The sequence below is a fragment of the Myotis brandtii genome, unplaced genomic scaffold (genome assembly GCF_000412655.1).
Source record: "Myotis brandtii unplaced genomic scaffold, ASM41265v1 scaffold46, whole genome shotgun sequence".
NCBI lineage: Eukaryota > Metazoa > Chordata > Mammalia > Chiroptera > Vespertilionidae > Myotis > Myotis brandtii.
In genome coordinates, this window is record NW_005367587.1 from 455538 (window position 1) to 480152 (window position 24615).

Below are 24615 nucleotides of genomic sequence, written 5' to 3' on the forward strand. Positions count from 1 at the left end.
AGATGCCTGAAAAGTTGGCACAGAGAAACTTCAAATGCACGATGAATCCCACTTTCACTTCCCCCTCCTACCACCCCGAATAAGACCAACCTCCCCACTCACTCACCTATCTTCCTCCTCCTACCAGCATGTGTGCTAGGCATGTCAAGGCTGACATCCATGTGGGCAGCATGAAACCTATGCTGCGGGTCCTCCTGGCACACACTCTGCCACTGTGTATAGAGTGGTCTCGGCTGTGCACACTGAAATCTTCGCCATTACGGTGGACTGTTTGGTAGCTTTTTAAAAGAATTGTGTTTCCCCCCCTCTTTTTAAAAACACCCGTTATTTCCTGACTGCCTCAGAGACACCAAGAATAGAATCCTTGACACATCAAATTCTGGAACCTCACCACTCACCAAGACTGTGGTTCCTGATCCAAGGAGTGCCGACTGAGAATCAGCACAGTCTCTTGAGAGTGTCCAGGCCTGGCTGCTAAGCTCCCTGCTCTGATTAGCTTGTCGAGTTCACAGTGTTCCAGAGTGCTGAAGCACAGAAATTAGGGAGGGGAGGTGGAAGGAAAATCACTGGAGCCTCTTACGATCGAACTTCCACTAACTGAGAGGAAATGTCTTATAAATAAACAACAGCAACAGAAACAAAAAAAAACACACACACCATTCCGTCCTGCCAGAGGAATGTACATTATTGTCTCCCGACGGAAAACTTTACACCACACCAGAATGCAGCCATGTCTCCTGAAACTACCTCCCTCGAAACAGAAAGAAAAAGGAGAATCAAGGAGAAAAGGAGAACAAAAAAAGGTTTTTTCATCCTCTTGAATTCTGTTGGGAAGTTCGTGTGCGTTCCCAGTAGACAAACTAAACTAAGCAGTTTCAACAGTGTCACTGTTCCAGGATTTCTTGCGGAGGCTGCTTGTTAGCAAAATTTCATTTCTGCCCAGATCATTGCTGTGCCATCCGGACATTTTCAGAAGGGAAGTTCAGGGAGGGGTGGGGGAGGGTTTGACTCTGGAGGAGAGGAAGAAGAGAGGACAAAGGAACACTCCTGGTGAACCCCAATGCCCTAGCCCCAGCCATGAGAAAGCCAGCCCCACCCTCCACCCAACTGCTGCTTGTTGAGGACTTGGTGATGCGGTGTGTTTAATCTACTTACTCTTTCTGCTCGGGAGGCTGAGGTTCCTATATTTCCAGCTCATGCTGGACTGTACCGTAAGCAACAAGTGAAATGAGTTCAGTGATCTCATTCTAGTCCTTCGACTCCTGTCCACATCGCTAAGCGACTGCACAGCTTGGCACAGGCCAGGATGAGTCAGCAGTCTCTGGTCATGAGAGGCCAGGCCTGGAATAGCAGGGGGGTTTAGGTCAGGAGCGAACTGAAGCAGAGGCCGTCTGGACGGCAGTGCTCTCGGCTCTGCAATGTGCGGAGACACTGCAGGTCACAATGAAAGAGCCTCATCAGCTAGTGGGTAAAGACTGTAGGATTGTAGAAAAAGAGAGCAGCAAGGGAAAAATGCAAAACAGCTGCCTACCAAACACAGACAGAACAAATTAGAGTACCACAGTCAGAAAGAGAGGGCACCGGTAGAGTCCTGGAGGAGAAAAGATGCTCATTAAGATTTCTGGAACACCTTTTCTTCCATGTGCTCTGAGCTTGATTTGAGAAATCAGGTGGTTACCTATATACTATCCTAGTATTTTGGTATTTCTTTCTTGATTTGGGAAGTAATGAAACCAACAAATAAAAGCAAAGTGCTGCAGTTAAAGTATCAAAAAGAAGCCTCATACTGCATAAAATAAGTAAGAGCATAATATCTCAAAAAGGTATATTTGGAACAATAGTGTCCTTGAATAGCCTGCAGAACACAGGTCACACATGGTTAAAGAGAAGCACTCCTCAAATAAAGACTGAGTGAGAGTAGAGAAGAGCTGAGAAAAATGAAAGGTATAAGTTCAACGATGAAACACTAAGGAAATATGCTGTGCCCACATTTTGACTCAATGGGGTCAGCACAGACCTCCATCAGGAAGCGATATTTCCCACCACGAGGAGTTCCCAACACCTCTCCTGAGCAGTAGTACAGTGATATAGCAAGAGGAGAGGGAAAATAAGGTTCAATGTAAGCAATTAATCAGTAACCCAACATTTTGTTTGGGAGGAGGCAACTTGCCTTAGAAGCCAACTGATACAGGAAAGTCTTAGTGTCTGAAACAAACTTAGAGGAACTGTATCCAGGAGACTGAAGTGGAAACAGAATTAACAGCAAATAGCAGTAATGGCCCCAAAATAAGGAAGAAAGCCATCCCAAGTCAAATGGTGCACAGCAGGAATAGCATGGCAAAGAGAACAAGATCAACAGAGTTGGGAAACACCAGTAAAATATTTCTTTAACATTCTTTGAAAGGAATAAGAACCTACCATATATTTCTAATGGCCATCCCTTAGAGATGCATGGTGTAAGAAAACGTAGAGTAAATTTTGTTTAGCACTTTAGAGAGTGTTAAATCATCTTAACACATCTTTAATAAACGTTTAACCTTGGGCTAATGAATTTTCTGGGCTCAGTTTCCTTCTCTTTGAAATGGAACATTATCGCACTCATTGAATTATTACAAGGGCTGAATCTATGTTTGGCCGATGTTTGGTCCTTATTACAGCAGTATCAGTCACATGATGAACACTTAATAAATCACTATCATTTTTATTTGACTATCATATCATCCTCATAAGTGCCCCGTGAACGAATCATTTCCAGTGTTGTCCCACCCAACTGAGTAGAGCCAATATAAAGACTAGTAAAATCAGTTGTGTAACATTCCTCAGAGAATGCTGCTTTCAAAAGCTTATTTCTATTGGTTGAACATACTTAAACACAGAGGATGGTAAAAATCTATTGTTACAATCTCGATTTGGGGTATCTATGTTGTCAAAGCAGCTTGGAGCTTACCAGAGTCCTATAACTAGAGGCCTAGAAAAGAAGAGGGATGTTTAGAAGCTTCTCCAAAAGCAACAGGATGAAAGTGCTATTGGCCCTGACCGCATGATGAGGGCTTTTCACCAAAGGGGGAAACAGTCCAGCTGATCATCCCAGCCTAATTGATTAATTGTGGGTCTGACCATCTGGCTGATGAATGCTGACACCCAACAGTGATTGCTGTGTAACACGAATCCGGATGTGCTCTCCCTGATGCCTCCCACAATAATGGCAGCTCTGAACTTGAGCTGAGTGTATTCAGGCCTCTTGGCTCAATCTCTTCATGGAACAGTGACTGTGGCAGGGAATATTTTACTAGACCTGGTCAAGCATGATCTCTGATTTCAGTTACCCCCTCCTTTCCAGATCCACACCTACCCTCTCCTGAACCCTCTCTTGTATATAATCACTTTCCATGCACAGCATTCCATCTGTAGTTTCCATCATACTGTCTGATTCTCTCATTTCCGGTTACTCTATTCAGAAAAATATTTGACTGGTCTAAAAGACTGTATTGCTATTTCACAAGGACTCCTACTGAGACACTCTTATTATATCCCCTTTGCCACTGGTTTACTTCAAATGACTGTGCTTCCAAATAAAGAAAATTATTTTACCTAATTCATGAGCCTGATTAAAAGGCCCCCACACATATGGCCCGAGTTCTGCATGAAGTTAATACACTACAAGTGTTAATAGCAGATAGTTCTTACATCTCAAACCTACATCTAACCCTGGATTAGTAGTGTCCCGTGAAGAAGATTCTCCCCACAAGTTCTCTGGAGTGAGGTTAAGTGCATGTAAATGACAGGGATCCATAGCAATGCCCCCCACAAACCAATCTACATGGAGCTAACCTGTATGAGAGAGAATTCACTAAGCAAATAAAATCTGAATGCACAGATATAAACTCTGAGGAATTACAACCCAAATATTTTACTATTTTTTTGTGGGAAGTAAACTGACACAAACGTCCTGCACAAGCTTTTCCAACAAGTCACAACAAAGGAGGATCCTCTGTTTCCCCTCTTCTTTCCCCAGACTGATTACCATCTCAAAATTCACCATTCTCCTTGCTCCCCATCTATGCTGAGTTCTTCTGCGTTCCAGGCTGGGTCAGTGTTAACTTTCAGTAGAGGATGGCAGTAGCATGCTGAACTGCAGAGTTCCAGACTGGGAGTTGGGAAATGTTTTTGGCCTGACTGTCAGTAAACAACTATGTGTCTAGGGCAAGTCAAGTCCCTTAACTCCCTATGTCTCAGTGTCTTCATTGAAAAATGATAGGGTAGGACTGCATGAACTCCACGGTCTCTGCCAACACAGAGATTCTATGGTTCTATAGCTCATTTCCTTTTTCTCTCTGGCATCAACTACTCAACAACTCTGCTTACAGTCATTTCTCTGCTCTCAGTTCCCGATGGAAAAATATCTCCTTCATTTACTACCCGGTATTTGGTATTTGTAACCTCTCTTTCTTTTTTCGATGCTAGATATTTTGAGTCATAAATATGAACACATCCAGATAGATGCTTTAAATTTGAAGGCGTTTAAGGAGAATAGCTTTCCCATGTAGAACATTTAGTGCAGCTCAGCATGGAGGAAGCCAGCCATCCAAAAGTGGAGCAAAGGGGCCAATTCACAAATGAGAGGAAGCCTTTCATAATAAGAGTCTCTAGACTCTTCAAAAGCTAAATGCTACCAAATTCCAACTACTTTTCTAATCAATCCCAGACACCATCGCAAACACTTAGGACTACAAATTTGAGGGCCAGCACTGGCAGTGATGCAGCTCTTATTTCACCTCCACATGTATTGCCAAGTAGGATTTAGGATGGCATAGTAATAAGAGCCAAGAGGACAATCTGTCATTTATTTTCCTCCAAACTTTTTGAAATTTCCCATTTGAGCTCTGTTTCTCAGTTTTAATTTGGTAACTGCCATTTTTCAGCATTTCTTTTAACAGGTTACTAATAATTTCTGATACAGGATCTCATATTTCATTTTGTGCTGCTATAACTGCTGTTAATATTTCATCTGCCTTCAATTCAGCTCGGAATAAAGGCTGCTGGGTTTTTGATACACTGTTAACACTTTGGTTCTGGGGATTTGATCACCAATGTTCGCCCAATCTGTCTGGATCTTGTTACATGTAAGTAATAGACTGCCTGAATCAGAAATATCTCAGGGTGTGCTATACTAGTACACTCTAGGACTTCTTCGAAGTCTCCTGTCCTGGATCTTTGATGAGAACAACATAATTATTCTGTGTGTGTTTTTTGTTTGTTATTGTTGTTGTTGTTTTTGTTTGCCCAGGCTACTTGCTATCTGCTTCAGTGGTGTTACTCTGGGAGCAGAGTGCAATGGTTAAGAACCAGGGCTCCCAGGCAGATCTAGGTTCAAATTCTAGTTCAGAAACTTGCTGCAGGTATCACATTAGGCCAGTTCTTTAATCTCCCCAGTCTCTGTTTTCCAATTTTCAAAACAGAAATAATAATAATGTCCACCTCTATTGCTAAAAGGATTCCATAAACCAATGTAAGGTGCTAGGACTTTCTGAGTTATCAATAAACAATGGGTATCATTATTACCTTAGCATTAATAATCTACACATTTGCATTAAAGGGTTATTACTTTGCAACATATTTTAAAGACCAATAAATTACTTTTGAGTGCAGACTTGTTTTTTACTTTATTATAGTTTACATTTTCAAGAACTGTCTGTGACATTAAGTAAAATATTTAAAAATTGGTCCTTAGAAGCATATGTATAATTAAAAATAGCATATAGTATCATATTTTTATTTCACCTTTCAGTCTAGCATTAAATTCTCACAAGTTTTTGTTCATCTAACAGTCAGACCTAGATAAGGCACATGGTACCAATGCTAATCCATTCCATAAAGAGATGGCTTATCATATTTACTTTCCCTTACTCCCAAAGAATATAGATTATTTTAATATTCTTTGATTATGTGCCAGTTGGAGTCCATCAGGAGAAAGAAACCACATAGCAATTTGAATAGGCAAAGTTTAATATAAAGAATTATTAACTATAATAGAGGATTGGAGTGATGAGAGAGTAGCTAGTAAGAAGTGGAGAGAATTCAAATTATATAAGAATAAGCAAATATAAAGAGCATAACTATTTGTAGGGCTGAGATAGAGTGTTCAAGGAAGAGTCCTCTGCACCCCTGGACTGGGATACAGACCTGGTTGGACAAGGCCCAGCCATTGAATGAATGAAAGGCAGAGAAATGGCTGGGAGCTGTTGTGTGGTGGGTGCTGGTGGGAGCTGCTGGCCACCAGGCACTGGAGAAACTACCTGTGCCTCAGCTGCTTGGCACCAAGGCAGCTGTGTGTGTTGGCAGGCACCAGACCCTGGAGAAATCTTGCACACTGCAGGAGCCTGACAAAAGAGTACAGGGAACCAGGAGGGGAAAATTTCTTCCTCTCTAATGTCTCTCCGAACCCTCTACTGACAAGGTGCACTCATACCCTGGAGCAAGGAAAAGTATTTAAAGGTCCCAGATACACGTTTGTGGAGTAGGGAAGGAAGGGTAAATCTGAGAGGCAGCACATTGATAACCAGCATAGTTATTATTTGTTCACATACTTTATGAAAAAACTCACTCTGGAGACAAAATCCAGTGTTCTCAATTTATTATACTACTCTTCGCCTTTGATAATAAATTAGCTCTCTGCATAGCCAAATAAATACTGACAGAATCAAAGAAAATAACATTCTATTAAATAAAAGTAGCATTTGTACAGTATTAACCCTAAATACTGCCCACATATTTAAATTGTTTATAACTGAAAAATTAAGAAAAAGATGTACAGAAATACTAAACTATTGACCTAAATTTATGCATCAGTGATCTCAGTCCAGAGTTTCAACTAACTGGGCAATCAGGAGTCACTCTTTTTCAAGAGTGGTAAAAGTGGCGTCAATTATCATTTCCCTTTCTCTCTCCTTTTCTTTTTATTGACTGTAGACCCATATTTGGTGTTCCATGCTTGTCAACTATGGGTTGCTATTTTTCAGAAAAAGAAATGTATTTTGTAGAGAATTTTTCTCATGATTCCTGTCCTATATTGTTCTACCCTCAATGTTAAATAGAGAAGCATCAGTAAAGACCAATGTGGGCATTCCTCGAGGTATATAGTGATCACTTTTAGGACTGGTTTTACTTATAGATGGGGAGGTATGTGCCAAAATGCCTCCCAAATTTTTGCCCAATTCCTAATTCCTTTAAGAAGAGAACAGAACCTTTTATCCTAGAATTAGAGGCAGAGTTTTAAAGCACAAGACCTTGACTTTAGAAGAGGCTGTGGTGGTGGTGAGGAGCTAAAAGCAATTGGATGAGAAGAGGTCCTGTGGGGAGAAGACTACCACCAGGCTAAGACCACAAAGCACTCGCCTCACTCACTTTCCATGTCTTCCTATTCCTGGCCATTCGGGTACTATCTGATCTCACTGTTATGGAAGGGTTCTACTTGTATCCTCACAGTTGTGTTTTCTGAAAAGCAGAGGTATTGTCAAGCAGAGCAAGCCTCACTCCGTTGTCTCACAATCATATTGTAGACAAGAGCTGCCTGCTATTGTATTTAGGATTTTCTTTGGTTTGTGTTGTGTTTAAGGACTGAGGATAAACCTTGTGACCCTACATATATTTGATCCCCACCTCCCCAACCAACATAAGCACACTCCCCTCCCCTGCAATTCCCAAGTCCAAAAGGAGATGGTGACAAAGGAGGAAGTCCCAGTGTATTAGGCAGCCTCGTCCTTTGGTTTCAGTTCGCCCTTCTGTTCAGCTGGCTTTTCTGCTCTGACCCACTACACTTACCCTGTCGGCTGCTCTTACCAGCAACATGCCTTTTTAATCAGCCTTCCTGGGGTCTGCATTTGATTACAGCATTTGTGTTCTATTTTGATTCTTTTGTACTGTGCCCTGTGGTGTGAGCTTGAAAGGTGTTATTTATAAAATGAAGTTCTATTGTATTGCCACTTGGATTCAAAGACGACATATAATATTAATGCAGAATGTATTTAATAATATCTTGAATCTATTAAATCAATTTCTTCCTGAGAACACAGAATGGGAGTGAGGCAGTGGGCTGGTAACCAGGTAATGTGATCTAAGCATCACCTGAACTTCCCTGTACAAGCACTCTTGAAAGCTGGCACAAGAACCATTCTCTTAACGTCAGGGTTTCCAGAAGGCATAGACTCCCTCTCCTCAGCCAGACCAGTGTGGCGTGCACCTGTTTAAACATCCAATTGTGGAAGGCCAAACATTTTCCTAGGCATCAGATGCAAATTTTCTGACTAAGGAAACCAGGAGATGAAACATGGATCTGACTTTTTTTATTACCTAGGAAGATTTAGGTAAAGAAGGAAAATAGAATCACCTGTTTCCAAGGAGCTGCTCGCGAGGTTTGTAAGAAAGAAAGAAATTCCTTATGTTCCTGACTCCTCTCAAAGCAGGCGAAGAAAATCCTAGTGATACCTAGCAAGAGTGCAGGTTTCTTTACAGATGTTGGGCCTATCGTCAAATGTTCATGGACTAGTCTCCAACTTTATGATGGGGGTGTCCCCAACTTCTTTTACTGCTAATTTTAATCCAAACCACAGACTGAAACATTACTGTATCAGAGCTTGCATATCACATCTGTTGTTCCATACATTCCATTCTTCCCCTCCACCTTTTTGTTTCTCCTGTTGATACATCTGAAATCCTCAATAGCTTAGCTGCTGTTTGGAAAGGGAGCAAGGAGGGAGCAAGTGTGGAATGTGGTTTACCAATCCGGCTCTGCAGAACTTGCTAAAAGAATCTGTCACACATAAAGGAAGCTGGCTGGGCAGTCCTGGAGTGAGCTCCTAGATTTTTACCTGTGCTTACTCACTGGCTCATTATATAACTCGAGGAAAATTAGGTCTAGTTATCTAATCATTAACATGGAAATAACTACATTTATTTTTTCTATATGCATTGAGCTTCTTTAGGGATGAATGAGATTATGGTTCGGGAATGCTCTAAATTTTCTGCACCAAAGGTGGGATACAAAGGCACATTATTAAAATGATAGATCTGCCCCCCTTTTTTTGGTTCTCTAAATTCAGATATGAAAAACATTAATGAGGGGAATAAATCATATACTCTCATTTATAAGTGACATTCCCAAAAGGAAGAAGCTAATATGTGTTGAGAAATACACATTTCAGTCTTGAATGTATCAAATTATAAGCTATTTGCATAAAAAGATCACATTAATAATCCTTGTACCCTACCATATTGGTTTGCCTTATATAAGTATTTCATTAATATTTGTTGAATTGAATTAAAAAATGAAATCATACAACTTCAGAACTGAAATTAGCTAGTAACCATGTAAGGACAGTTATCTCATTTTGCAGATGATAAAACCGATGCCCAGATAAATTGACTTACTCATCCAAATGCAATATTAATAATGCTACAAGTCTTTAGAGGAGTTGTTAAAGTTCTGCCCTGACCAGTTTGGCTCAGTGGCTAGAGTGTCAGCCTGTGGACTGAAGAGTCCCAGGTTCGATTCGGGTCAAGGGCATGTACCTTGGTTGTGGGCACATCCCCAGTAGGGGTGTGCAGGAGGCAGCTGATCGATGTTTCTCTCTCATGGATGTTTCTAACTCTCTCTCCCTCTCCCTTCCTCTCTGTAAAAAATCAATAAAATATATTTAAAAAAAAGAAAATATATTACTCAATCAATTAAACAAAATCGATGTTCTTTTCTCAAAATAAAAAGTACTCTTCAGTTCAAATAATTTGAAGTATTCTAATCTAATCAGGGATGTTGAAGCTTAAAGTCACAAGGGAACCTCATTAAGTGGCCATAGCCCATAAGTGTGCTAGAAATGCCGAGTGACTAAAGTTGAACATTTTAACACTGTTTATCCCCCCGTCTATTGGCATATTTTTCAGGTAAAATTAAGGTCATCAAAACAAAAAGTAATGTCAGATACTTGAAATTATATGAGACTCATGGAGGTACAATTCAAAAATACAATTACTTTTATTTATTATTTCAGTCTACTATTAAGCCATATTGTAGACTGCATGCCAAATCTAAATTCTAGAGTTCAATAAACAAAATAGGACAAGACACTTTAGCCTTTATTAAGTAAAAAATAAGCAGGCCTAGAGTGAGAAGGGCAATTTCTCTTCAGGAGAAGTTACTTGTGTGGTATTTACAGAAAAAAGTTTGACTCTTGGCTAAGTGGTCTGGTTAAATCAGCACCATAACAATAAAAGCAAGTCAAACTATCCTTTTGACTGACTTGGTTGTTTTATTTTCTGAACAGTATTATAATTTTTTCCCTTTTCTTTATCTTAAATCAGTCAAGATATTTAAATTCTTGACTAAAATGTAAACAATTTGTAGGCAGGGCTTTGTTTTTAATAATCTCCTGAAAACTTTAGCAGAGTGATTGGGATAAAACAGAAACTGAAGAAATGTAAAATTTCAATTATTGTCAAGTAGGACTCTAGGAATCTCCAATGAACTACTTTTCATTTTTCCAAAGTCCCTTTTCACATTGAAAGGTCATGGTGAACAGAACTGGGAGAAAAGGGGAGCAAGTGACAGCAATAGGCTAACTACTTGTAACAGTTGGAGGGCCTGTTGTAGACTTGCTTGTGTATTACCAAGATTTGATTCCAGAAACATAACCAGGCATTCACAGATCAAGTTCCAATTCTGAACTTGGACTTTATTTCTTGCTCTATCTGCTTAGGCATTCCAGGTTCCACTATTTCTGAACCAATATTCAGGAGTGTTCAGACTATATTAATGTTTCCTTTCACCCGGGTATTGCCAAGGAGTCCTAAATCTTACATTTTCTGTTCTATTATTTCCATAATCTGTTAAATCATGTCTAGACTTCTGAGTTGGAATATTATGAATTAATTCACTATGATTCTATAAGCATCTATTATGTGTCTGAGATGCTAGGAAAATAAATAGGTATAAGCCTTACTTCCTGCCCTCAAAGAATTAGGGAATTTATTTACAATGTAGTGGCTACTTTCCAGAGATAGCATATATGTTCCTGATTTTAGGCTTCTGCTCTTCCTTAAAGTGCCCTTATTCTTTAATGAATCTAATTATTTTAGTTATCTTATAGTCCAGCTACATGCTACCTCTGCTATAAATCATGTTTTAGTTTTTGTAGTCCACATTAACTTTCCTTTTTTTTTTTGACTAGTACAACTGGAATAAACACTACTGCTCACCCAATATCCATTCCCCCAATTCTTCCTAGCTACAGACCCCTGTGTTCAGAGTCACAATGTGCTCAGTCTGGGATGAGTTATGCTATTTCTAAACCAATTATGACAAATCTGTTCCCTGACTTCCTTGCCTCCCTAGCAACCAAGGGTGGCCTTGTGACCCAGTTCTAGTCAGTATGGTCTACGTGGCAATCTGTATGAGAGGCTGGTTTTTGAGAAAATTTTTTTCTTTTTTGATAAAGGTAGAGGTAAAGGCAATCCTTCTCCTCCCCCCTTCCTCCCTCTCTGAAGATGGACACGATGCTAGGAGTTGCAGCAGCTATTTTGTGATCATAAAGCAACAAGCATGCAAAAAGGCAGACAATTCCAGAGACGTTGGCTCCGATTTTATTACACATCAGTACTTCCTTACCTCTGGACCTCTTGTTACATGAGAAACACAAACCCCTATTTATTTAGGCCACTTAAGTCAGGAACACATTTCTAACCAAGAAATAACTTTTATAATTTTAATTGCCCAAACTGTTCTTCCTAACTGCATGGCATACATTGGCTACATTCTGAGCATTTAATAAATATGAATTTGCTCAGATATACAGTAGACATTCAATATATGTAATAAAATTCTCACTCTGAAAGCAAGGAGGAAATTTGTATTAAGCTAAGAAAAGAGGGTTAAACTAGGTTAAAAAAGAAACATTTGAGTCTATAATAAATTCCATGAGAATAATTTGTTACAACCTGGCATAATTATTAATACAATAAAAACAAACTTTCAGTTTTCAAAAATTAGTACAAATATATTTTAAGAAAGCCCCAAAGGGATAGTTGTTTGAAAGAAGAGATGATATGAACACGATTTTTATTAAATATAAAGAAGACAATGCAATGCAATTCCTGCTCTATATAAATGGAGTGAGGAAACAGCACTTGTTAAATATCACTAGCAACGACATTTTCTCTGTCCCTTAGGCAGCATGACTGTGACTCACCCAAATGCTCCAGACTCCTTAGCATGCTAATTAGCTTCCAAAAATCTTTCACCTGATGTTTGAACCCACTAGTGAGGAAACTATTATAGCATTTGCTTTTGGAGAAAAGACTACATAAGTTGGGACAGAAGCTATTTTCAAGCCTTCCAAATATTACAAGTACAGGGGAACGGCTGAAGAGAGAAATAAGCAGCTCTGGGTCGTTTTAGGTTAGTGACCTTAAATATAAGGTGCGATTTAATCAGAAGCCAGAGTAATCATGGCAGGAAGTGGGGAAAAAGACTCGGAGCTGCCTGGAGTTAGGGAGGACTTTGGTGGCAGCATTCAGCCTGAGCTAACACTGCAGGATTTGGTCAGAGGCTCCACAAACAAAGGGCTGCATTATGTAATGCATCTTGTATTCCTTTGTGAACTATTCCACAACGAACGAAGTTTCATTAGCGCTCCCACCCCCCCTCCCGCCCCAGTAGACATTTTACCAATTCCAAGCTGTGACTCCTTGTTGTCCAGAAGGGAAGCTTTTTATCTTAAATAAAAGTTTAAATTGCAAGGAAAATAAGATTTTTTTCTTCTACAAATCAAACCAAATTAATTTGAACTTTATACTCACTGGGAAAATACTTCTTAAGTTAGGTGGACAAAAGTAATCTCATAGGAAGAATTTCCAAATAATTCAGCAATCGTTAGCAATAATTTTACACTCTCCCTTAATCTATCATTTTATGGTAGTGTTAGTCTGTTAAGTGTACTATTCATACAGGGTCACCTTTCAATACAGCATTTTATTTGTGAAATTGAAAGTCAGCATGTTCCATGGATGGCACACAGCAATACATTCTCATAAATAGTATCTCTTTTCAAAATAAAACTTATTTTTATGCCTGTTACGAGGATATTCTTAGATTAAGTTACTCCCTATGCTATCAAATTTAGCTTTGGTGTATAAAAAATATATTTTTAGCAGTTTAATTCTTTCATCGATTACTAACTTAAGAGACTTCCATTATATAATATTATTTTGATCAACTGTAAAAATAATTTAAGTGCTGAAATGGATTTTTTTCCTTCTGACATGTCAAATGCTAGTTTAGTATTTGTCACTTAGACCCCTATGAAAGTGACTAAGGTTTACTGGGGAATACTGCACAGGACATGTCTTTTGGTCTGAGAATCTGGGTTGTGCATAATCAACGTTTAGATGAGAGCCCCCCATGACCAAGAGGTATAAAATATTGAGCATTTGAATCTCAGCAGGTTGCGCTGTTCCTCTAACTTGGTCCTAAATGGATGCCACAAACACTCTTGCCATCTCTTGGGCAAAGCATGAGAATGAAGCATTCAACAGTGTCATTGTGCTTATGAACCAACTTCACAGGAACTATAGAGTCAGGGCAGGTCATACGGATTTTCATTCCGCTGGCTTTTTTTAAATTCAAAACTCACCACCTTCAGACTCAGAATTATGTCCTATAACAGTGATGGCGAACCTTTTGAGCTCGGTGTGTCAGCATTTTGAAAAACCCTAACTTAACTCTGGTGCCGTGTCACATATAGAATTTTTTTGATATTTGCAACCATAGTAAAACAAAGACTTATATTTTTGATATTTATTTTATATATTTAAATGCCATTTAACAAAGAAAAATCAACCAAAAAAACGAGTTCGCGTGTCACCTCTGACACGCGTGTCATAGGTTCGCCACCACTGTCCTATAAGTTCGGTGACCATATCTCTCAGTTTACCCAAGAGAGTTCCAGTTCCATTGTACAGGCACAATTATTAATAGTGACCGCTCTCACTCTCAAAAGTGCCCCAGTTTGACTGACAAATTATAGAGTTACCCTACATATGAGCTAAAAAAAAAAGTTGTAACACCACTTACAGTGCCATTCACTTTAAGACAAATTAAAATAATACTATTGGTCAACAAAAGTGAAGAGATAAACTAAAACTTCATGATTTTAGTCCCAATGCTTTATTCAGAGAAATCTTTCCATCTCATTTTAAAATGAGAATTTTGGAAAATTTTATTTCTATGAATTACTTAGGATTCCTAACTTTAGGCAGTACTGTTTTTTAAGTCCTATTTCATATAAGAAGGCATATCTGCCATTAAAATTTGTTGTAATGAAGAAAGCACAAGATCTGAAATGAAATTCTTGAATCTTAGATTTGAGTCCTAATTCAACTATTTGCTCAGTTGGCAAATTCAGATAATCTCTGTGAATGTTATTATTAACCCTTTCTAAAATGTCTTTAAGGACATAAAAACAAACAAACAAACAAACAAAAAAAACAACCAAAACCAGACAAGAAATAGCTATATATACTGTAAAAAGCTAACATAATTGCAACATAGTTATTATTTCTTTTTATAATAAAGACAGATTTTTCCCTTTTCAATTCCTAGGCACTTGAATTGACTGCAGAGAAACTGCCCCCGGCAGCTGAGATTGAGCCACACTGGAGCTGGCCTTTTGCTGGTCCTCTGACACAGCTCTCTGTCATTTCTAGATGCCACCTGTGCAGATACATTTATGGCCCCCAACAATCTAGGGAGGAAAGACTATGGACCTTGCGCACTGTGGCCAGAAAATGAAAGGCTGGAGTTTAAAGGATATGACTTTGGTCAAAAGTTTTGTTAGTGCTCCCGTGAGTTTCTGCTAATAGATATTCTTTCTAGAAGGAAAGGGAAACTGGGACTAAGAGGAGTTGGAGTAGAAAGGCTAGTTCATGGAGCAGAAAAAAATTCTTTTCACTTGTCACATTTTTAAATGAGTTCCTGGGTCCATACAGATATATCCTTCTTTCTTCTTGTTGCTGTTTTCCTCTTTTATCCTCTGAGATTCTAAATTCTTTGGCCCAGAAAAAAAAATATGGGTGTTCAGACTTCATTTTCTTAGTCTACCAGACATCACAATTATATGAAAAAAAGTTTTTATTTTCTCATCTTTATAAATGTAATAAAATAATTTTAATTTTTTTTAGAAAAGTCTGACACCCTTCCTCCCCATTGTTTAAGAGACATTTCTTTGGAGCTTTTAGTAATTGTAGAAAAAGTTATTATAAGTTATTCTTCAACTAAATAACTAAACAGGTTAATACACTAAATGGAGAGCTAATCCTGTAATGTATGGCATTTGTGGCTGTTTAAATTGACTACTCTGAGATTTAAGGCTCTAGTACAGCCATGGGCAAACTACGGCCCGCGGGTCGGATCCGGCCCTTTTGAAATGAATAAAACTAAAAAAAAAACAAAAAACCGTACCCTTTTATGTAATGATGTTTACTTTGAATTTATATTAGTTCACACAAACACTCCATGCTTTTGTTCCGGCCCTCCGGTCCAGTTTAAGAACCCATTGTGGCCCTCGAGTCAAAAAGTTTGCCCACCCCTGCTCTAGTACCTAATTTGAGGCCTCAAGATCTTTAAGCTTGAACAAGGTTCTATCAAGCAACTCTCTAATGATTCTTTATTTTAAACATATTCTAGTCCTAGCCAGTTTGGCTCAGTGTGTAGAGCGTCGGCCTGCGGACTCAAGGGTCCCGAGTTCGATTCCAGCCAAGGGCACATGCCAGGGTTGTGAGCTCAGTCCCCAGTAGGGGGCATGTGGGAGGTAGCCGATCAATGATTCCCTCTCATCATTGATATTTCTATCTCTTCCTCTCTGAAATCAATAAAAATATATTTTAAAAAAGCATATTCTACTTTCAAATGTGATAGGATAAAAATAGGAGTGTGGCAAGAGACTGCAGAGGGGAAAGGAATGCTAACAGGACTGGACTTGATATCCCTGGGCTGAAAAAGAGCACTAGAAATCTTCCCCTGTCCCTTGGAGAGAAAAATCTCTCTCACACATTCCATCTATTAGTTCAGTTGTATTTAACAAGCCCCTCTTGTAAAATGCAAATCTGCCTTTTGAACCTGTAAACCTCATTCACACCTTATTGTTAATTACTTTGATGTTCTAGGATATGATCAACACTTATCTGATACTAGAGGCCTGATGCATGAAATTCATGCAAGGGGCTAGGCCCTCAAAGCCCCTCACAGCCTCAGCCAGCCCTCACAGCCCCAGCTTCCTCTGGAAGGTGGTCTGGATGGTCGTTTGGAATGTCATCCAGATGGTCATTTGGCTGTTTGGTCTAATTAGCATATTAGCTCTTTATTATATAGGATTGGCAATCTAGGAATAAGCAAATAGCTTTGGATGGAAAAAGAGTAACTTTGGTGGAGTGGGGTGGAGGCGGTAGTGTAGGGGTTTCATTTGTGGGCAGTAGAACATACTGATATTTTTCAGTTTTGTCTAGGAGAGTGGCAATAGCTTGGGTACCACAAAATGAACACTTTTCTGATTACTAATGTCTGGCTGAGATCAGAACAGGTCTGGAAACCTACAAACTTCAAGTTTTAAACATTTAGCCATAGCAAGTTAATTGTGTTTAGTCTTTCCTGGAAAGCTTTCTAGCTAATTCTCACTATCTCCAGAACTCATCAACCTTGGACTCTAAGATTCCTCTGGTTCAACCTCCCATGTTTGAAGCTCAACTGATAAATGAATTTTTAAAAAATGTGATCCAGTCTTTTTTCATTGTCTCTCTAGTTCTTTACCTTTTTGGAGATCATGGTATGTAATCCTAGAACATACTGGAAGAAGTTTCAAAAGAATATAAGTTGATATATTAATTCTATATCTATTTTAGTAAGTGCCATTTCATCTGATATCAAAAGGTTTAAAAATTTAAATTAGACTTCAGTTGACTTAAGCTACAAGTATTAGCTGGGCAGAAATTCAAGGAAAAATATTTTATGACATCTTATAACATTATTAATCACCTCTCCTTTTATATGAAAAATAAATATGCTAAAATCTTCACTGTTAAGAAAAGAGGTCATCTCTCCTGCCAAAATGGCTAATTTTAGTTTTTATGTGGTTGGATACATTTGTAAACTATTACATGAAAACATATGGTTGGAACATGCTTCTTCCTTCATGAGAGTTCCTCTTTTGGGGATGAAAATTTTTTCCTCAGTTGTTCCATGTGCTATTTTGTTGTGCTGATGGCTTGTTGTTCTAAATAATTTTCTTCCTTTTCCATTGTTAATGAAATGAATTCTAATAAGGAAAATAAAACCCTCTAATGAAAATCCCTTTCTTGTAGGGCTGGGAACTGATGTAGGACACAGGGGGACAGCCAACATTATGTTGCACGTTCTTCAATCAATTGGTCCCTTTGTGGTTTATTCACCTGAATGCATTTTGACAAGCAGTGAAGCATTAGCAGGAAAGGGATTTTTTGTGTGGCTAATTTTCAGTTACCTATGAAGTACTAGACACGTTTTTCTTATTATTAAACATAAACCTACACATTTTTATTTCCATCAGGTGAGTGAATCACCATTTTTAAGGTATCTCGCCCATAAGGAGGAGTGAGAAGTCCCTGCAGCGTTAAAATTTCACAAAGCCCGACCCTGAAGTTTTGGAATATGATTCTCAGTTTACCTTGGAGTGTGATAGCTATTAAGTTGGCATGGTCGAGGTGCAGTTCGTTCAAATAGAAGGCTAATGTAGAACAACTGAGAATCCCTCCAACTATTTAATTTGATTTCTCACCTTATATTTGCCCTTACTTTTTCTTACAACACTTCTCCTTTCTCTACATATTTTATTCTCACACCTTCTGAATTCTGCCTGACTGTGAGACTATACTGTTTTGGCAAATGATAGGTTCTCTATAAAGACTTGGTGAATGCAAGAATAAATAACTGGAAGAATTATAAAGTAAACAATAGAAAAATCTTAATTAGGCAAATTAATAAAGGTCCACCTTTGGGGAAAAGTACATGATAGTAAAAAGTGATTAAAAATTCTAAAATATTTAGGAAAGACAAAGCCTAAAAGGTTAAAAATGAGAGATTCTATAATCAGAAAAGAAAAAAAAATACAGCTCAACAGAATTGAAAGCACATATACAAGGAAGATAATCTATTGTTTATTAAAAATTAAATGGAAAGACTGGAATTAGAATGCTAGCTGGTGTTACTGTATCAAAGCAGAAAGTCATGAGCTTCCAGGTTGGTGAATGCATGAAGATGCAGAGAGGGTAGTGTGCCTAGAAAGGGCCTAGGAGCCCTGTGCCCCTTCTCCATACCCAGCCCTATGCAGCTCTTCCATCTGGCTGTTCTGTGTAAGTCCTTTTATTATAAACTGGTGATCTCTGTGCTCCAGGGAGACAAAAACTTCAAAGACCATAACTGTAACAGGAGACTTTGTCCATTGGAAAAGATACCAATTAAAGACTCTCTCCAACCTTGTTGGAAGAGACCTTATCAGGTATTATACTAACTAATCCATGTGCAGCTAAATTTAAAGGTGTTAACTCATGGATTCACATTTTTCATTAAAAAAAAGGAGCCTAACCTCGAATCTGCCTGTTTCTGACACTTTCCTCATCCTGCAGTGGACATCAAACACTCCTCAAGAATGAGAAGCTGCCAGAATCAGAATTAGACAGCTATCCCAAGACATCGAGGAGGCCTGTATACCTACATAATTAATGTTGAAATTAAAAACCCACTTGTTTGATTGTATTTACCTGTCTAATAATAATGTTAGTCATCATAATAGCTATAATTGTTCTTTGGGCTTTTCTCAAACCTTGTTCTTATATAGCCCAACTGTTAATAATTGCTGATGGTATATAAGATAACTTTTGTATGATCAAAAATACTTTCTTTTGGTGTCTCTTTTGAAATTTAGAAGGAATTTTATTGCAGGAGGAAAGGGATGTGTGTGTGTACTGAGGAGTATATGATATGCCCTCAAACTATAAGTAAATGTGATACTAGATACAAAATATAGAAAAGTGAGATAGCTAACTTGGATCATGATAGCTTGCAGGTAAGAAATGATCCAGCATGCTTTTTCTCAATAAGACTTACTGCCTCCCATTTACCTGCCTTTTCCTTTTGAGGAAAAGTTGGCCTTTGATTTCCATCCAAGGTTTCAACCTTGCTTATCCCCAGTGGACCTCCATTTTAGCAAAAACAAATTACAACAGTAAGACTTCCTAGGAATGCACCTTCCTAGCACTGTGGGACCCTGTTATCCACCAAAGGTTGGTTGTCAGTGCATCCTTCAGATTGATTTATGACCAAAAGGGTGAATTATGGACAAAAAAGGGGCCATAGAGTAAACATGACAAACCCAGGGGAGGCAGAAAGTAATCATATCGGATGGTCTGAACATAAAAATTCCTAACTAAAAGCATGTCATGACAGGTAGTCACATGATAGGCCTGTAGCTTCCTTGATAAAGGTCAATCCTTACGTAAAGTGAGTCTATTGTTTGGGTTTGTTTTTTGTTTTTTTTTGCATCTAATATAACATACCTTTGAAATGTCAGAGTAATCTCCTTTTCCAGAACTCTCAGGGCACACCCACCACACTAGAACAGGAATCTACAAAAACTCTCGTTACCTTGTTCCCAGAATACCATCTCTATGTGCTGTAAGTGTTATTCTTAACTATCCTGTATGCACCAATGTAAAAGAAGCACGTGTCTCTCCATTTTGCTTTTTATCCAGTTCCAGAGATTTCCCCACTTTGCTTTCTTCCACCTCCTTAATCTACCACCAATGGATTTTATATAATCCTCTTTGTCTCCTCATTTGATTCTAATGTATAAAATAAACTGTAAAACTGGCATTTTCTCAATTCTTTGAAATTTTGCTTTCCAGCAATTGTCATTAGTTTGGTTCAAATAAACTAATAAAATTTTTTTAAAAAGAAGCAACAAATCAGTTCTTTCTGCTCCAACTTTAGAGAGAACAATTCTCTAATGCCACCAAAAGCAGAATAGGGAAAAATGTTTGGAATTTAAGAACTGCAGTAGAAAACAAACAAACAAAACTATATGTTCAAGATAAGCCACATGGTTTGTGTGGTAAGCAGCTTCCATGATGACCCCTTATGATCCCTGCCTCCTGGTTCCTCACAACGTTTGTATAGTCTTGTCTACAGTATATCAGGGTTGGTCTGTGTGACCAATACTATATGGGACAAGTAATGAGCTGTGAGTGTCACTGCCAGGTCAGAATAGCCATTATTGCTTATCCTTACTCTCTGCAGCACTCACTCTGGGGAAGCCCACTTCTGTGTTGTGAGGGCACTCAAGCAGCCCTATGGAAAGGTCCATGTGGCAAGGAACTGAAACCAACAGGCAATACTGGCTTTTGAGCCATGTAAGTGAGCCTCCCTGGAAGTGAATTCTCAAGCGCCAGCCAAGCCTCCTATGACTGCAACTCCTGCTGACATCTTGATTGCTACATCATGAAAGTTCTGAAACCACAACCACCCCACTAAGCTGCTCCTGAATTCCTGATGATGAGAGATTCCTGAGAGATAATACATGCTTACTGTTGCAAGTCACTAGGTTTTGAAGTAACTTTTTCAAGCAATAGATAGCTGATATAGTGACTATGGCTTTTCTTTGGTATCTCAGGTGAACAGAGTTGGATTAATCGTAATCCTTGGTATCTGATGCATACTTAGTACTGGTCCATGCTTGGTTTACTTTTATTCACATAGTTATTTTCTAGTGAATTAATAAACACCACAAACTAAGCCTTTGAAAAAAGAGCTTGGAGCTTTATAATAATCTACATCTATCCATATAGTTTACCCCATCTTATTTTCTTGCCTCTTCCACCTAAGATAACCACTATCCTGATTCTTTATTTATCATGTCTATTTTTCTTTTTATGCTTTACTACATCTATAGCTCTTTGTAAATTTGTTTGTGTATATACATATATGTATATATCATGTGGGCAATATGTATGTATGGGTGCTTTTAACTTTATAAACTGGTGTTATGCTCTATATAATGCTTTTGGGATTTAATTAATTTCACTTAATATTATACTGTTAAGGTATATGCAAGTTGGTGCATATTACTGCAATTCATTCATTTTGTGTCTAATTATTGATGTTGCCAAGGTGTTCGGTCAGAAACAAAAATGAGACTAATAAGCCCTAACATCTAAGAATTATGTAGTATGGGTAGTCAGGATAATGCATATTTTGGATATAATTTAAATGAATTCACTAGCTCTAGAAATAAAAAATAAACAAAAATTAATTTAGAAATTAAAAAAAAATCTTTCCCTATGGATAATGGATATTCAATAGCATATTTTAGTAAACCATATATGTTTATAGCTAATATAATAGTTTATTATACACACACATACACACTCACACACAAACTATGGGCCCTACCAATGTTTGCTAAAGTGATATTACAAAGCTCAAAGACCTATAAAAATATAATAGAAGTTGCCTAGATAAAAATAAAACATAGTGTTCTAAAGAACCCATTGTGGGAGACTACATTATGGGTATGTGAATACTGAAGATATTCTACTCAGAATTCATGTAATATATTTTAATGTAAATAATATTTATGTAACGAGATTTTCTTTACTAATAACTGCTCTCAAATACAAATATATTATCAAAGAATTCCTATCCATGATTACTTAATATCCACCTTAAAACTTTATGAATATAACCGAAAGTATTACTGACAAATCTAATTAATTGTACAACCAAATGATGAGGATCTTTCAACCTCACATCTCACCTTCTTCCCAATCACACAAAGATTATATTCTTTTGTCTTAATAGTACTATCCGGAAACAGGCCTCATTTGTTAATTCCAGAAATGTTTAAACTATATTTGTTTCAGCAGCTGTTTCCTGATATCTTTCGGGCTGGCATTAGCTTACAGTGAATAGTATTGTTGAATGTCAAAGTTATTTTATTTTAATATTATTATTAGTTCCCCTGCATTGGCCCTCCTCCCCAATGCCTCAAAGAGGGATGTTGAGTCATGGATATTTAATATGACTCCTTGAGCTAAATAGACTTCTAGTACAAGAAGACTTTTGTTTTGGAGCAGCCAAATTAACTTTACCCATTAAATTTGGATTTATTTTAGACAATTGGCTTTACCAAATAGACACAGACACTTTTCTCTGACATGACACAATTACAAAGAATGCATGTGAAAACTATCTACAAAGCAGGAATATTTCTTTCTTAGTTCTTCACTGAACAAAATGTGTGGACATGAGAACTAGAAAGAAAAGAAATGTTGATGAGCCCTCAGCTATGGCATCAAGTCTGAAGCATGGAGCAGGTCAAAGAAGAACACAGAGGACTTGTAGCGGAATTTCCGAAAGTGACTGGAAGTACTACTGGAGCAGTCAGTCACCTTTTCATCCTTAGTCGTAAATAATAGGACATACCATTTTAGGAATAATTTTTTTCTCAAATTTTTCAGTTTTCAAAAAACCTCTACACAAGAAAGAAGGACTATTTGAAAAGCAGCTAAGTGGGAGAGTAATAAGATTCTGTGGGCCAAAAAGGAAGCCGCCCTTGCCTTGATGCCCTCTCTCTGTAGGACTGAGGCAGATGAAAGAAGTTTGGGAAACTTTTATGGGGGATGAGAAAAAGTGGAAGCCCTAACTTAAGAAGAATGAAAGCCACATTTCCTCCTCTGTACTAGAGTTTATATTTGGAGAAAGAAGAGTCGACTTCTAACAAAACTTCTCCTTCCTAATGAAAATCCAATTAGGGGCGTTTGCAATGGTCAAGGCACAAGGCACTGGGCAATGGCAAAGAGAAAGGGAGACCAGGTTTAAGGTTTGCTTTGGAGGTTGAACTGATAGAATGTGGTGAGAACAAGCTATATTGTACAATAAGCCAAAAAATAGAATAATCTCTTTCTTGCAGTCTATTGTGTAATGGAGAGTGAGTTGACTTTTATACTGCAAATGTAAAGAAAACAAAAGTTTCATTCATCTTTCTGTAAAGATGCCAGTCTAATTTGCTATTAAATTTCCATTCAAATGCTCTATTTTGTTTAGTTACAAGGGATTTGCTGCTCTTAAACTTTCCCAGGCAGTTTGTATGAAAGTCAGTTGCTAAGATTATCCCTAAGGGAAACCTGCAAAATGTTGCAAGATAAATGACCTCAGTACAATATGCAGAGTAAGTAGAAGAGAAGGATTAAGAGTTACCTTTAGAAAGGAAAAGATTTAGAATTCTGGGCTAGAGTTGCTAGTTAATCACTAATTGGAAGAAATTTGGTCAGGGTAGTTTTACACTTTCCAAAAAAGGGAGGACTTTTACATTTTTCCTCTTGGGAATAAAGGTAAGAGTTATCACAGAGAGAAATGTTCTTTTTCTTCTTCCTCCAGCTACACAGCTCTTCCTTAGGTGACTCAAAGGAAGCCACAGTGGCAGCTGGGAGGTCACAAAGGTTTTAAGTGAGGTTAAACTTGTGGGAAAGCTTTTGGCAACTTATTTAGGCTGAATAAAAGAAGTAATGTGATATGTCAGGCAAAGCATGAGTTTAGATCGGACAGCTATGAATTTAAAACCAAATTTCAGTACTTATCATCAGCATCATCTTGAGCAAGTTAGCCAACCTGTTTAAACTTCAGTTTAGTCATCTCTAAATTGATGATCAACTATGAGGCCCGTGTTACACATATAGGTGGGGCAACAATAGGTTTACAGTTGTGAATACTTGAAACATAGAATTTATTCTTGTATTATTAATTATTGTATTTTGCATACAAATAACTGTAAACCTACTTTTGCCCAAGCCTGTATTATGCAGGCACTCAGTTGGTACAGAGTACTTCTTTAATATCTTTCTAAACTGGACTGGGAGTAAGGAGCTAGTAATCATAACATTTATGGGAGAAAAGGAAAAGATATTTGATCCCAGAGCACTATCTGGTGGTAACAATCATTTGACAATTGACCAGTGGACTTTGTTGACATCTATTCATTTACTAATTAATAAAATCTTAGAAGGGGAAGATAAAGGATTATTTTCTAATATCTATCATTTGGGGGTGTGGGGAAAGGATCAGACCTAAGAAACAGAAGATAATGCTAGATAAGCTTAAGGTTAATCTTTTAGGGATTTTTTTTATAAGCATATGGTGGTTCAGTGTTCCCACATTATAGATCATGCTCTCTACCTATACAATGATATGGCTATCTATCAGAAGAGTAAAAGGAGGCACCTTACCTGTAAATTGTAATGAAACGTTGTGCTATCTTTGACTACTGAATGTGTTATAATATTCCTTTGATTATTGTCTCAGCACCCCAGTTAATAAAAATTTTACTAAGGAACCTATTAATTAACATGATTAATATGTATTACTTATTACATATTCGACATTGTACCAATCACACTATTAGTATTTTAAATATCATTAATAGCATTAAACATATTATGTACTAGAGGCCTGGTACACAAAATTCGTACACTGTGGCGGGGGGGGGGGGG

At 37.9% G+C, this 24615-nt stretch overlaps 1 protein-coding gene across 12 annotated transcripts in view; it reads right to left on the reverse strand.

Annotated features, from left to right (window-relative positions):
- Nucleotides 1–24615, reverse strand: part of ZBTB20 (zinc finger and BTB domain containing 20) — an 853596-nt gene that overhangs the window by 329593 nt on the left and 499388 nt on the right. For 4 of the 12 annotated variants that reach the window (XM_014546965.1, XM_014546962.1, XM_014546961.1 and 1 more), the window contains exon 1: nt 399–761. The exons of 6 other annotated variants lie outside the window; for them this stretch is intronic. The gene's annotated coding sequence lies outside the window, so the exon portion shown is untranslated. Of the gene's footprint in view, nt 1–398; nt 762–1155; nt 1334–24615 lie in introns of those variants that run through there. 2 more of the 12 variants (XM_014546963.1, XM_014546959.1) reach the window with 1 other exon arrangement.